The 13,948-nt window shown below is 36.6% G+C and overlaps 1 long non-coding RNA gene and 1 other non-coding gene across 9 annotated transcripts; both read right to left on the bottom strand.

Moving 5' to 3' along the window:
- Positions 1-1,196: 1,196 nt before the first annotated feature.
- Positions 1,197-3,846, bottom strand: LOC112086026. 8 transcript variants are annotated; one of them, XR_002899261.1, is made up of 8 exons: positions 3,606-3,840; positions 3,467-3,538; positions 2,754-2,930; positions 2,501-2,632; positions 2,008-2,401; positions 1,824-1,908; positions 1,591-1,752; positions 1,197-1,473 (listed from the first exon to the last, which is right to left on the bottom strand). It is a non-coding gene; the product is annotated as an uncharacterized LOC112086026 (long non-coding RNA). The 8 variants fall into 8 exon arrangements; XR_002899255.1 differs by having other exon boundaries at positions 1,824-2,401; XR_002899256.1 differs by having other exon boundaries at positions 1,591-1,738; positions 1,824-2,401.
- Positions 3,847-10,848: 7,002 nt separating this feature from the next.
- Positions 10,849-10,953, bottom strand: LOC112086089. The gene has a single exon (XR_002899311.1). It is a non-coding gene; the product is annotated as a small nucleolar RNA R71 (small nucleolar RNA).
- Positions 10,954-13,948: the final 2,995 nt, after the last annotated feature.

Genomic DNA, 13,948 nt, shown 5'->3' with positions numbered 1-13,948 from the left:
AAGTCTGCCACATAAATCTATCGTTCGAACAAAGTCTATCAATATATCGACTGAAAAGTCTGTCACACGTAAACAAATATGTCGTAGTCAAAAATCTGTCATCAATAGCGCGACAGATTTAGTATATCGACCTATAAATCTACCATGGCACAAATGGTAATTATACGCTGGTCGAATCGTAAATAAACTCAACAAATGCCTATGTGGCACCAAAATAGTAATGACATTTTGGTTATTACGTTTTTCCTACCAAAGACTTTTAGGGTTAGAATTGGGGTTTTTTTTTAGTTACTCTAGTCGTATCACATCTTGTAGACCCAAAATAATAATTATAGCCCGATTTTGAGTTGTTTCAGCAACTCACCGTATTTTTTTATTGTCTTCCATCTTTATCTCTCATTCTTCTCTCACGTCTTCTTTTTAGTTTTCTTTCATTTCATTTTCCTTTTTTTTTTCATTCTATATATTTTTGCTTACTTCTTTTTCTTTAAGTTTTTTTTTTACATCTTCTTCTTGTTCACTGTTTTCCACATCTTTTTCATATTCTACTTCTTCGTCTTCTTCTTCATCATCTTCGTCTTCTTCGTTCATTCCGACTTCATATTCTTTCTTATTTTCTTTCGTCTTTCATATCAATCAAATATATATACTTGAAAACTTTAAAACTCTCTCTCTCCCCCTCCATGTGTCCCTCCCTATCATTCTCTCTCCACTACAAGAAAAATGTACATTGTTAGCTCACGATTAGCGCTATCATATCGATTTGATAGCGTTTCGATGAACGCTGTGATCTCCAGAGCTATAATAGGGTGACCCCTATACAATAGCGTTTTTGGATTGTGCTATAATATGTAATTCTATTATAGCATTGAAATTATGATGTTATTGATGATATAGTAGCTCATTTTAGACGCTGTTCGATGTCGTCTTGTAGTACTATTTGCATGCTATAATATGGATTTTTGTAGCTCTGTTTTGTTGCTATAGACTAATCTCCTGTAGCTCTTTTTGTGGCTACGGTATATCGTGTTGTAGCTCTTTTTCTGGGCTATAGTATAATGTTTTATAATACTTTTTCCGGGCTATTGTATAACATGTTCTATTTTTTTTTTTTTGATTACGACCTGTAGTTTTGCAAAATTATTTTCAAACCGAGAGAAACCTGTTTTTCAAAACTATATGAAATGAAACAAGCGTTTGCATTTAAAACACTCTTATTTTTATTAAACATCCAAACATGTCTTACACAAAACATCACAAGGACAAACATCATATTAAAAACAAGTCTTACAAAACATCAAGTCTTAAACATCATACCAAATGTCTTACAAAACGTGGTCTTAACATCATGGCTGCTTGAAGTGCTGAAGCAATTCTTTGCGTGAGAAGTGCTTGCCTAGCCTGGGAGAGAATCAATGCAATAAATTGCAGTTCCAAGCAACAAGCAATTGCAGTTCCAAACACACACAGTAACTGCAACAAACCAAAACCATATTGATGTATTGAGAATCGGTGCTTACGTAATTCTCCAAAGTCATCAAGCAAAGGCATAATTTCAGAGTTGCACCAAAATCCAAATGAATAAATTACCTCAAAAAGATTTGATCATCTTGCAACCGGTTTTTGCAGCAGTTGTTGCCCTCTTCTGTTTTTGTCCAATATAAAACTCTACCAGATTTGATCTTGTATCCAAAACACGCTCCAATTGTTCTAGAGAAATGTTTATTATAACCAAAACCTGTTTTTGATGAACTGTGCAAATAATAATCGACCTAAGAGTGTTAAACGAAGTATTATTCATGTAAAGGACCAAGATATCAAACCTGTAATGATGAGATGTAACTGAAACTGATTCAAGTCTCTCGTTTTGCTTAAACGTGGTCAAAGTATTGGAACCATTCTTCTTTTCTGCAAAAAAAAATTCAGAAAATTAATAAACTCTCAAGAACAGAGAGAAGGAATAAGAACTAAAACCAAAAGCTAATGAGATTAAGGAGAAGAAGAAACGTCAACTCTTTGCAGTCTCAAAAGCATCTTCACCAGATCAACTAATCCAATACATAAGCAAAATCAGAATCTAACTGAACACATAAGAAGACCGATCTCTAACAAAATTGTTAAAGTGACCTGCATCTCATGGAAACAAAAGTAATAAGCATCTACACTTCTGAAAACAAACAAACAAAATGCAACTCTTTGAAAAAATCAAAACTTACTTCATTGATACAAGTGAACAAATCAGAAAACTAGATACTTCATTAACTTGTTGCCATGGATGATATATTTCTGGTATCTCTTTACTTACTGGAGAATAGTTTGTGCAGCTCTTAACGCTGCCTGTTACACCTGAATGGGCTCAGCGATACTTATGATCAACTTTAAGGTTGAGGCCTGTGCTTACCTACAACAAAGAAATACCGGTGTTACTATTTCAGCTTTAGAGAGTCTTTCGGAAGAGTTTATTTCACCAAGTATATAACACAACAGAACACTAACTCACCTTATGGTAATCTCCTACGGGAGATGTATAAATGAAGAACGTGTACTAATGTGCTGGAGCTGTTCCAAGGATAGCGCCATTCCCTATTAGCCGAGGCCTTGTATACAAAACTCCTTTACCCGGAGGAGGAGCCTAAAACACCAAAAAAAAAAAAAAACACAAAACCCATTAGGAGCTTCTAGAGATGAGAGCAAACTATGATCAAGAATCATATCGATTGGAATAGAGAGACACATTGGTGCATAGTCCATACCCATTTCTTGTTGGCACGTACAGTTTGCTTAACTGCTTCGATGAATTGCTCCACAAACGATGGTGTCATACAAAGCCTATCAGCACCTGTTTGCATATGAAGAGCGTTTTCGTCAGGCCGGAACAACCTAACCCGGTCGTCTTCTGTCCTGTAAGCTTTGAGATCTTCAAATAGTCCCTACAAAGCCAAACCAATATCAAAAACGTTTTTCTATCAAACCCTCATATATGTGTATAAACACTAAATCTCTAAGCTTTTGCTCGCTTATACACTAAAATCAAATAGGTTTAAACAATCTATGTATCACTAGTTTTGAATCTAGAGATTAAAAGCTTCTAACTAATGAATCCTGCTGTAATTAAACCCAAAACGTCCTATAATGTTGTCGCAAGGGACTTCGAAGGAGTCGATGTTGAGTAAATTATTCTCTGCAAGCTACTAAAAAGATCTGTTAGGCGATCATTTAAGAATAAATCTCGCACCTGAATCAACTGCCAACGCTTTGTGTTCAACATCAACAAAGAAAAATGAAAATAATGCATATTATTAGGTTATTAGCGAGAAATACAACAACTGGCCATCATCATGAAGGTTTTAAGCATTTGCCTTATGTTGAATATTGGGTGGCCCGTCTCGAAATCTTCGATATAAGTTTCGGTTTGAATAATTTAATAATCCCAATGCAAAACCCTACAAAGTGTTGAGAACCATACCTCCTGAACAGGATCGAAGAAAGCTCATGAGAGGAAACTCGTCATCGCCGTCCAGGAACCCTAACCCAAAATCTACAGTTAACCCTAATCAGCTCTTGAGAATAGGAGAGGTGAAAAAGGGGGAGAGTTGTTTCAATACCATTTATGGAGGATGGAGGTGGAAGAGGCGGCAGCGAATTGAGAGAGGTGGGTTCAATCGGAGATGAGTTAGGGTTTGGGTTAGCTGGGTCGGGGGAACGGGAGGTGGAGAAGGAGGCTGAGAAGGAGGCTGAGAGGGAGTAGGATGTGGTGAGATGGTTCAGCCATAACGGAGGAGAGGGTGGAGGAGGAAATCGGAGACGGAGGGACAACGAGCTGCTTTCTCGAAAGAATTTTTTTTTCCAAAGAACTTGTTTTTGTTCTTCTCCAAACAATATAAAAAGAAAAGTCACAATTGGGGTACTTAGTATTTTTTTCTCTTTTTGCCTAAGTATTGGCGCTCATCACAGAATTTAGGTTCCAAATGTTAATTTTTTTGTTCCCGCTTAGTGAAATTTCAGCCTAACGTTTTTTAAATGCTATAATAGAATATCCAAATCCGAAATATCCTCTTTAATAGCAGTTATAGAAATCATGCTATGTTAATGTGCTATCAATATTTGTTTTTCTTGTAGTGCTCCCTCCCTCTCTCTCTCTTTCAATATTTTCTCTCATTCTCTTCATTTCCCCCTTCGTACTAAATTGTACATATAATACGATTTAGATAACTACATTCAAAGTTAGAAGAGTTTCAAATATAAAAAACAGGAACACATAAAATATAAACTAACATAGATTTGATATCATGTACCTATAAGGTTTACTCTCTACCATTTCTCTTTCTCTCTTTCTCTCTCTCTCTCTCTCTCTCTCTCTCTCTCTCTCTCTCTCTATTTTTCTCTCCCTCACACACTCTGTTTCTCCATCTACATGTCCATGAAAGCTTTAACTTCATTTCTCTCTATTGCCCTCTTTTTCCAAATTCGTCATCCACTTCTCCTTCTTATTCTTCAATATTTTCGTCTTGTCATAAATTTTATTATTATGATTTTTCCTTTTCCTTTTTTTTAGTCTTCTTCTTTTTCTTTTTCATCGACATTAATTTTCTTATTCCTTATCTTTTCTTTCCTCTTCTTCATCGTCTACAACTTCTATTTCATTTCTCTCTTCTGATTTGTCTTCTTCTTCCTCCTCCTCTTTTGTTTTGTTCTACTCTTCTTCCTATTTTTTTTGATCTTTTGGTTTAGTTCTTCTTCCTATTTTTCTTATTCTCTTTTTTGGTTTTTATTCATCTTCTTCTTCAGTTTCCAATTTTAAGGCTTTTGTCTTCTTTTTCTGCCCCAAATTCTTCATCTTATTTTTCCTCATATTTTCCTTCTTCTTCTTCTTCATCGTCTTTGAGTTGTATTTTTTGTTCTTCTTCCTCTTATATATCTTTCGATTTTCTTATTCCTCACATTTTTCTTTCATCTTCATCTGCTTTGTATTCTCTCAGTTCTTCTTCTTTTTCAATTTTTATTACCCTTCTTTATTCTCTACTTCTTATTCCTCTTTGGTCTTCATCAAACTCTTCTTCTTCTGGGTTTTCTTGATTTCTTTCTCATCTTCACCTACTTCATATTCCCATTTCTTATTATTTTACTTTGTTTTCTTCATCTTTCATTTTTTTCTTCCAGTTTTCTTCTTTAACTCCAACATCTTTTTTCTTATCCTTATTCTTCTTAACTATTTCGTGTTCTCATCTGTTTCTTATTCTCCATGGTTTTATTCAAATTTGTCTTTTTCGAGTTCTTATCATCAACTACGTCTTCTTCTTTATAAAAGTTTTAATAATTATAGGTGAATAAAAGTAATAGCAATCTATACGTTTTATTAGGTCTGTACGTCTTTTGTAACAATAAATAACAATTATGAATTAGTAAAAATAAGATCAATATATAAAATATTAATTAGAAAATACTACTTAGAAATTTGTTTAATTGTTTATTTTTATAGATGATATTAAAATTTAAAAAGTACAATAAGGAAAATAATTAAAATCCAAACACAACGAAAATTTTAAGAAATTGTTAAAATAAAATAATTAAGGAAAAAGAAATCAAAGACAAAGCAAAAAATTGATGAAACTTATACTAAAAAACATTTAATGGATATTGGCCCAGCTGGTACGACCAAAGTTGTGTCTGGTTCCTGCTCCGATTTGTGCTCCACGATCCGTCCCTCAACCCGCAATACGTCTAGTGTTTCATGATCGCATCACAAACATTTCCAACGAATCATCAAAATCAGAATTCAAAGCTCGTCAAACGTCTCGCACAGGTGAAATTCTTTGACTTTAAAGTTATTCTCTTCTTTATACTCAAGATGGCAAAAAAAAGTTAGCAAATAAAAAATCACTGATCAATTAGAGACGCATGACAATATACAAGGCATTAACAACTTATATGCGAGCAAGATGCAAAGCAGCAAGAAATAAAATTAGGTCATAAATCACAAATAAGAGATAAGAGGCGACAGAGAAACCAAATTGAAAGGCAAAGATCTATAGAATCAAATAAACAAAAAACAATTCACAAATCGATCGATGGGACAAAAACAACACAACATATTCATAGAGACATCTGCATGGCCATAAAAAGCAAATCAATCGACCTTGCAGCAAAAAAACAAAAAAATAATCAACGAAGAACAACACCTACATAATAATAATCCGATCAGTTTCAACATAGAAACAAATCATTAGATCAAGGCAAACGACAAAAACATTAAAAACAATAACATAGAGACTAAACCAGAACTAAGAAAAATGAAAATCGTACAAACTCATAAACATGACATAAATCATTTTCAAAATCCATCCATTAGCTAGAGTTTTGACTTTTATTTTCTTCTAAAACACTAAATTAACTAATACGACAATATTTTTTTAAAAAAATTCTAAAACGGCTACCAATCTAACTAAACAACTTGACCTATAGCCTAAAACAAATCTATAAATTTAAAAGATTCAATACTAAATTAACCCGAGTAGCAGAGAAATTGGTATGTTAGTATGACAATTAACGCAATTTTAATCACAACTTAATTTGAACTGATTAAAAAAATATTAATATCTTTTTGGTGAAAGAAAACAGAATAATTAAACATCCTGGAATTCAATAAGGCATTGGAGTTAAAAATTCGCTAAAAATTCACTTTGCTTTTATTATATATGATTTTACTCATTTCTTTGGAAACAAAAAACAAAGAGAAGACATTTTCTCCCAGAGTTCCAAGTTTTTTGGGATAACACATTGTGCTACAGTGAAACTTTTGTTAATATTTACATATCTATACTATTAAAAAAAGATACACATTTAGACGTTATAAAAATATTATAATCATTGCATCCAAATACTCCTTCTTTTATTAAAGTATATTTTATTTTATATTTTAATTTAATTCCAAAAATCTAGATATTAATTTAGATGATTTTAGATATCCTTCAATATCTATACTATTATTTTAGATTAATTTGAATTTTTTAAAATATAGGTTAACTTAATGAAATATTAATAAAAAAAACTATTTTATTTTATATTTATAATTAATTCCAAAAATTTAAATATTAATTTAGATTATTTAAAATTTCCTCAAATATAGGTAATATTTTATTTCTCAAATTAGTTTTTAATGTATCTTTAAAAAAATCAATTTAAATTTAATTTAGATATTTGATTTAATTTAGAATCTATACTATTATTTGTAAGGTCAAAAATCTGATGTGTGGTCTCCACAGCGATGGTCCTATGTGTCATTATTAAAAACAATTATGCGGCGTTTTAATTAGTTCTGATATGCCGATCATTAATCCTACGTGTAAATAACCGTGACTTGATTTTTTTTTCCCTCGATTATGGGCCAACGATTTTGTTTATGGGCCATTGATCTCGAAGTTGGTCCTAACCACTGATTTTGGTCATTAATCCTACGTGTAAATACCTGTGACATGGCTTTTTTCACTTGATTATGGGCCATCGATTTTGTTTATTGGCCACCGATCTCGAAGTTGGCCCTAGCCACTGATTTTTGGTTATAGGCCACCGATATCAAAGTTGGTACTAACCTAAACCCTAGCGTATCCATCATGCTATATATACTCCTCTCCGTCTTCATGTTTTCTTACATACAATGTCCGCAAAAAGAGTATCAAGCCCGAAAGCTTGCGCGAGACGTACAGAAGGTCCTTATCGGTCTTAAAAGCCAAACGATGGATCCAGAAACCAAATCAACACCCAATGCTGTGACCGTACTTATGTACTCAAGTCGTGACTAGCCTAATTGGGGTGTTGGCTTGATACTCTTTTTCTTTACATCCGGGTTTGTCCCAATGAGTTTATGGGATAGAGTTTTGGATCACTTTCAATATCTTATGCAGGTGTTTTCACTCAGTTTTAAAGGTTTTATAAGTGTTTTCCATGTTTTGGAGTTTTAAAAATCTTTTCAGGAAACTTGGAGCTTTGGAGTGCATTTTGGACCAAAAGCACATTTTTGGATAGATTCAGGCCAGTAGAAGTTTGGCAACTAAAAAAGACCTTCTTACCTTTTGATCATCCCTAAATTTGGAGACATTATAGACAAGATAACCAGATTTGAAACACAGTTGGAATCAAAGCAATCCAACGGTTAGATTTCCAGATATCATCAATGCGCTGAAGGCCAATCAACACAGTCTAGTCAAGGACAGGAGCTTTTACCCGCGGCCAAGCTTGCTCCCACCGCGGCTCAGTTCCTTTCACCCCCGGTGGACCTCAGTCCAAACCTCAAGAGACTAACTAAGGCCCAAGACACTTCCTGCAATCATTTTACAAGCCCTAGACGCCCAGACTTGGAGAAACACTATAAATACTCATTTTTAGGTCTTTTGTAAGGGAGCTTATTTCTTCTCTTTGAGAGAGAACTCATTTGTAGTTTTAGGTTTTATTTTTATGCATCTGTAGAAGCTCTTCATCGTCACTCTGTCTTCAATAAGAGAAGTTTTTCTGCAACTTTTATTTCTTTACTTTTCTTCTTTTAAGTTCTAAACTGATGATGATGTTTATCTCAGTCATGTCTAAGTAGTCACCTAGTTGGGTGAAAGGTAAATCCTAAGGGATCCCATGTTCGAATGACATCTAGGTCTTTAGGATAAATGATGTCGATTTTTACATGATTCTCTTATTCATCCAAATCTCAAAGCGGTAACTCTGGATTGATCACCCAGAGTCCGATCTTAGGTTAAATCTGAGCCATGAGAGTGTTGTATCTGGGTTGCCTGAACTGGATCTTATGGACGTCACCGTCATAGGAGACGAAAGCTACCTACGGAGGATACGTAAGCCGAGATGGATTCCGATCTGCAATGCATGATCTTGTTCTGGCATGAGAACGAGAGTTAATTCCCATGAATAAGTGATTAGATGATTAGAGTGACGAGAGTTGGCTAATATTACAAGTGTCTATCCTAGTTTCAGAGTCACAGAAAATCCTTGCCTAAATTCCTAGTGTTTTAAAACATGAACCCTAAAGATGAACTTTGAATCCAGCGCCGTTTTTCTTACTGTTTTCAATTGATTTTTATTTTCAGTTTTTTTAATTCTCTGCTTGATAAGATTTAGTGACAAACCAAAACCTCTTTTTATTAGATTAGGTCTACAATTGTTTTTAGCATCAGTTAGAAGTCCTCAACACACAAATCCCTATGGATTTAAATCCTAAGTACTACTGTGTTTGCTGTGCACTTGTGTTGAGGTCGGTTTTCACCCCCACGAGTTTAACTGCCTAAAAATGACTAAGTGTCGAAATCAGGTTTTGACAAACCCAATTCTATGATTTATCGGAGGAAGAATCGAACCAGGACGCAACCGACACAATAAACCGAGCCAAACCAGACATCATCTCGGACCAAGCCGAACCAAGTGTTGGTTCGGCCAAATCAAGCCGAATCAAAGGGTCTCTCAGTTTGACCGAGTAGAATCAAGGAAGGTGACGAACCGAACTGAGCCGGTCTCGGTTTGAAAGATTTCTTACGTACTTGAGCCGAGGAGCAATCCTGTAAACGAAGTGCATTGGGCTGAAGGAGGAAGAGATTGGGTCGAGCCAAAGAGTAGAAAGCATTAATGGGCCGAACCGGACAGTCGTGAAGGCTTAATGGACGAGTCCAAGAGATTTTACCCTATGAGAGATTGAAGTCGTCAGTCGTACAAAAGAAAAGGAAAAATTTCCGAGAATCTCGGCTAGGCGGTTTGTAGACTTAGTATAAATAGTCGATGTAATTCTTCCATTATGTAACTTTTACGTTATCGCAGAAACCCTAAGCAATAAAACTACTTTTCGATCTTTGTTCTTGAGATTTTCACTTAGAAGCTTTGGATCCCTCTTTTTCCTTAATAAATTTTGATTGTGCGAGTTTCGACTCACACAACTTGCAGCTAGTCTAGGGTAAAACTTGTGTTGCCCACTACCCCCACATCAAGTTTTTTGCACCGTTGCCGGGAATTTGTCGCTGTTGACTTGATTTCTTAATCTAATCTCAATCCTAGACCACAAGATTTTCGAGTTCTGCTGGAGATTTTCTAACTTCTATTTTTATCTTTGCTTTATATGCTCCCAGGTGCATGAAAACTAGAAAAAATCCTGCCAATATAGAAACTCAGACGAAGGACGCTCAAGATGGCCAATCTGAATGCCCATCGGGAAGATCTTTTAAAACGTGGTCAAGATGATCACATTGGAGACGATGACCGTGATTCTATTCACAATGATGACCGAGATGCTGCCCATGAAGGAGATGGCCAGCCACAACTCGATGAAGAGGGAAACCAAATCCCTATAAATGCTGCTCAAGCCATAACCGAAGGAGACACGACCAGGTCGATCTCGAAGAAAGAAGGAATGATGAAACATTGTTCCACCAAATTGTAGAGAGACCAACCGACCCATACAGCTTGCCAATCCTGCGAGAAGACAGCCCCGCAATAGACTTATTGCCGATTTTGATGCACCTCACCAACACTTCCAAAATAGATCAGCTATTCATGTTCCTACCCCAGCAAGAGGAGATCATGAAATAAAACCTCTGATTGTCTCTTTGGTGAAGCAGAATCAATTCCATGGAATCTCTACTGAGCATCCAATGGACCACATTGATCTTTTTGAAGAAATATGTGGAATGGTGAGAACTGCTCCAGAAACTGTGGACTATGTGAAATGTAAGCTTTTTCTTTTCTCTCTAAGTGATAAAACTTTTAGATGGTTAAAATCTATGCCATCTGGTTCTATTACTTCATGGGAAGAATGCAAGTTAGCTTTCCTGAACCACTTCTACACCAAGTATAGATCAAACCAGCTGAGAAACAAGATACAAAGTTTCCAACAAGGCCCCGTAGAATAATTCTATAAATCCTGGGAGTGATTATAGAATATGAGAGAGACTGCCCTCATCATGGTTTCTCTGGAGCAAAGAATATGAGAGGACTCCAGCAGAAGTATCAACTTTCTTTTGACACTGCCAGAAATGGAGATTTCAGCTCAAAAACTATACCACAAGGGAGAGCACTCATAAAAAATTTGGCTGTAGCTAACAGCAAAAACAACCCTGAGTATAACTGATCAAAGAAGACTATCATTAGTCAGGAGTCAAGGGAGATTGCTGGGCTAAAAAGCATGGTAAGTCAACTTCTTAATTCTCAAAATAAGAATATACATGCCTGTGACAGTGCTGCAGGAAATGAAGAAGATGGAAGATATGAAGATGATGACATATACCAAGAAGAAGAAATCAATTTCATGGGAGCTCAAGCATACCAGGACCGATTCAATCCAGCTTTCAACCACAACTTTAGGAATGCCAACTTCAACAATCTCTCATACAGAAGCCAGGGAGTCGAGAACCCCTAAAACCAGCCTTATCCGCAGCAACAAAGGAATTTTCCAAATAACTTCCAAAATGGGGACAATGGAGGAGGAAATTTCCAACAAAGACCACCTTTCAACCCTCAAAAAGCACAGACTAGCTCATTAGAAGCAACCTTTTCCTAGCTGAGTGAGGATCGATTGTATGTACAATGACTTGAATGGGAAGTTTGAATCTCTTGCAACCCATCTCAAGAAGTTAGAACATCAGATAGGTCAGACTGAAGATTCAATGAAGAGACAACCAGGATTCTCACCAGGAAGAGTGGAAGATAATCAAAGAAGTTATGCAATGCTATGACAGCAGTTTTGGAAGAAGAACCTGTCGCAGACTCTAAGGAAAAGTCGGCACCTGAACCCCTCTTGAAGGACACAAAAACCGAGTATGAGAGAAGCCATGTCATCCCAGTTAAGGTACCAAAACGCTTACCTGCCAAAGACTCAAAAAGGCTAAGGACCCAGGGTGTTTTTCTTTCAGTTGTTCTATTTCTGGAATTGAACTTTAAGATCGCTTATGTGATTCTGGTGCTAATGTGAATGTTATGTCAAAATCTGTTGCTGAGAGACTTTGTATAGGAACATTTATCCCATCTCCAGTAATGATGATCTTTGGTGATTCATCTCAAAAGAGGACAGAAGGAATGATTCAAGACTTGCCACTGGTCATTGGAAACAAAATCATTCCAGCCGATTTCCAAGTCTTAGAGATGGATGATATATTCATAAATTGCATCATTTAGTGTATATATTTAAGTCCAAATCATGTCTCATTTGCATACATTTTAGGTCTTTAGGCATTTTTTTAGGACTTTAGAGATTGCATTTGGTCCAAGAGAGTTTTGCATGGTTTGGAGTGTTAAACAGGTGCTTATGAAGCTTATTTGGAGTGGAAAATGTGAACCAGATGAAGAAATGGAGTTGAAATGATCAAAAATGGTGAAAAGGGCATTATGGAGGTTCTCGGCAAAAAGGGTGTACTGATGGTCGGGGATTCTCGGCCAAAATCCATCCTGCGGGTAGATCTCTCGGCCAAAAACACGGACTAGCGGTTAAGTTTCTCGGCCAAAAATCGCGGGTGCAGATACATCTCAGAAATCACATTACCGGAAGGTCTTGTCGTCCTATTCAGCTGTCGGGGTCTTCATAAAAGTTATAGATCATTGAGTCAAGAACCCAGAACAGTTCGTATCAGGGCATTTGGAGCATTGAGCAGAGACTTAAGCTCACCGGATGGCACGCCTGTCTCGCTAGAGTTTTTAGACCTACCCGATGAGCTCCAAAGATTGCAAGGGACGATGCACTTCCAGAACGATTCAGTTTACAGGTCCTTCATCAAGATTCAATATATTTCAGTCCGCTGTCCAGAACGTTTGAGACCATTCAATTTAGAGCTATGAGCAAGAAGATAACGTTTCCAGAATGGACACATGTCTAGAAGCCTCTTTCTGATCGTGTCAATGCATTGCAAAGATGAGCCCTCCGGGGAACCTTCCACTTCCCAAGCGCCGAAGATTTCTTAACCAAAGTTTAGATAATTGCGCTGCCTTGCCACTGGAGTTTGAATCAAAGCATTTGGACCAGTATTCCAGGAGTTATGATGCATCAAACGTGGAGTGCTCTGAGAAAATGAGAAATGATGCGACTTGAGTGTGCGGCTTGATTAACTCGCACCCATGAATGTTCATACTCTGGAAACAAGTTGCGACATTAGAGATGAGTGTAAGGAGTCTCTGAGCAAGGTAGAGACTTCCAGAATCAAATTTGACTAAGTCTACAATGCTGTGCGAGATAGGCCTGCGAGTTGGACATGAAGTGGAACCGTGTAGCACATGTGTTCGCAAATTACACCGACTTGGGCCTGCGACTTGGGACTAAAGATGACCAACTCGCACACATATTATCTCCTGAATGCGTCTTGGTTGTGCGAGTTGAAGAGAAGAAAGCCTGAACAACACAAACACTCACAGTTTACACCTAGATAGGCATGCGGCTGGGGCTGATGGATTAAGGTGCACAAGCCTGTTTCTATAGCTGTGCGACTTGGGCCTGCGACTTGGGAAGCACCTGACCATGTCGCACACTTGAGACATGACCATTTGAAGCCGGATCAGTACCCAGTTTGTCCTGGGCTGACCCGGTCCGCAAGAGATACTATATATGCTTTTTAGGGTTTTTTCCAAGACTTAAGCTTTGTTTTCTCTTGTTTCTCTTTCCCCTTTTGTTAAAGAAAACGAGTTTGTTAAGAGATATCTCAAGGATTTTATCAATCTAAGTCTGTTTCTTATCATCTCATCTTCTTATCTTTGCTTCTAATCATGATTAACATCACCTCTTGCAAAGGAAATGGTGTGTTCATCATGATTAGTGAGTAGTCTTCTTTTAAGCTTCTAGGTGTGTAGATTAGGGTGCTTAGATGTTTGATTTATGATGTTTAGGTTCTAGATTCTCATTTCCTTTCCTTGGTTAGCTGCTCTTAATGCTAAATCTTTGATAATCACTCTGATTTAGAACTTAGCCATTTCTCCACCCACA

This window comes from Eutrema salsugineum, unplaced genomic scaffold (genome assembly GCF_000478725.1).
Source record: "Eutrema salsugineum unplaced genomic scaffold, Eutsalg1_0 scaffold_24, whole genome shotgun sequence".
In the NCBI taxonomy this organism is placed as follows: domain Eukaryota; kingdom Viridiplantae; phylum Streptophyta; class Magnoliopsida; order Brassicales; family Brassicaceae; genus Eutrema; species Eutrema salsugineum.
The sequence above is the reverse complement of the archived record's forward strand: the minus strand, read 5'-3'. Positions and strand labels throughout refer to the sequence as shown.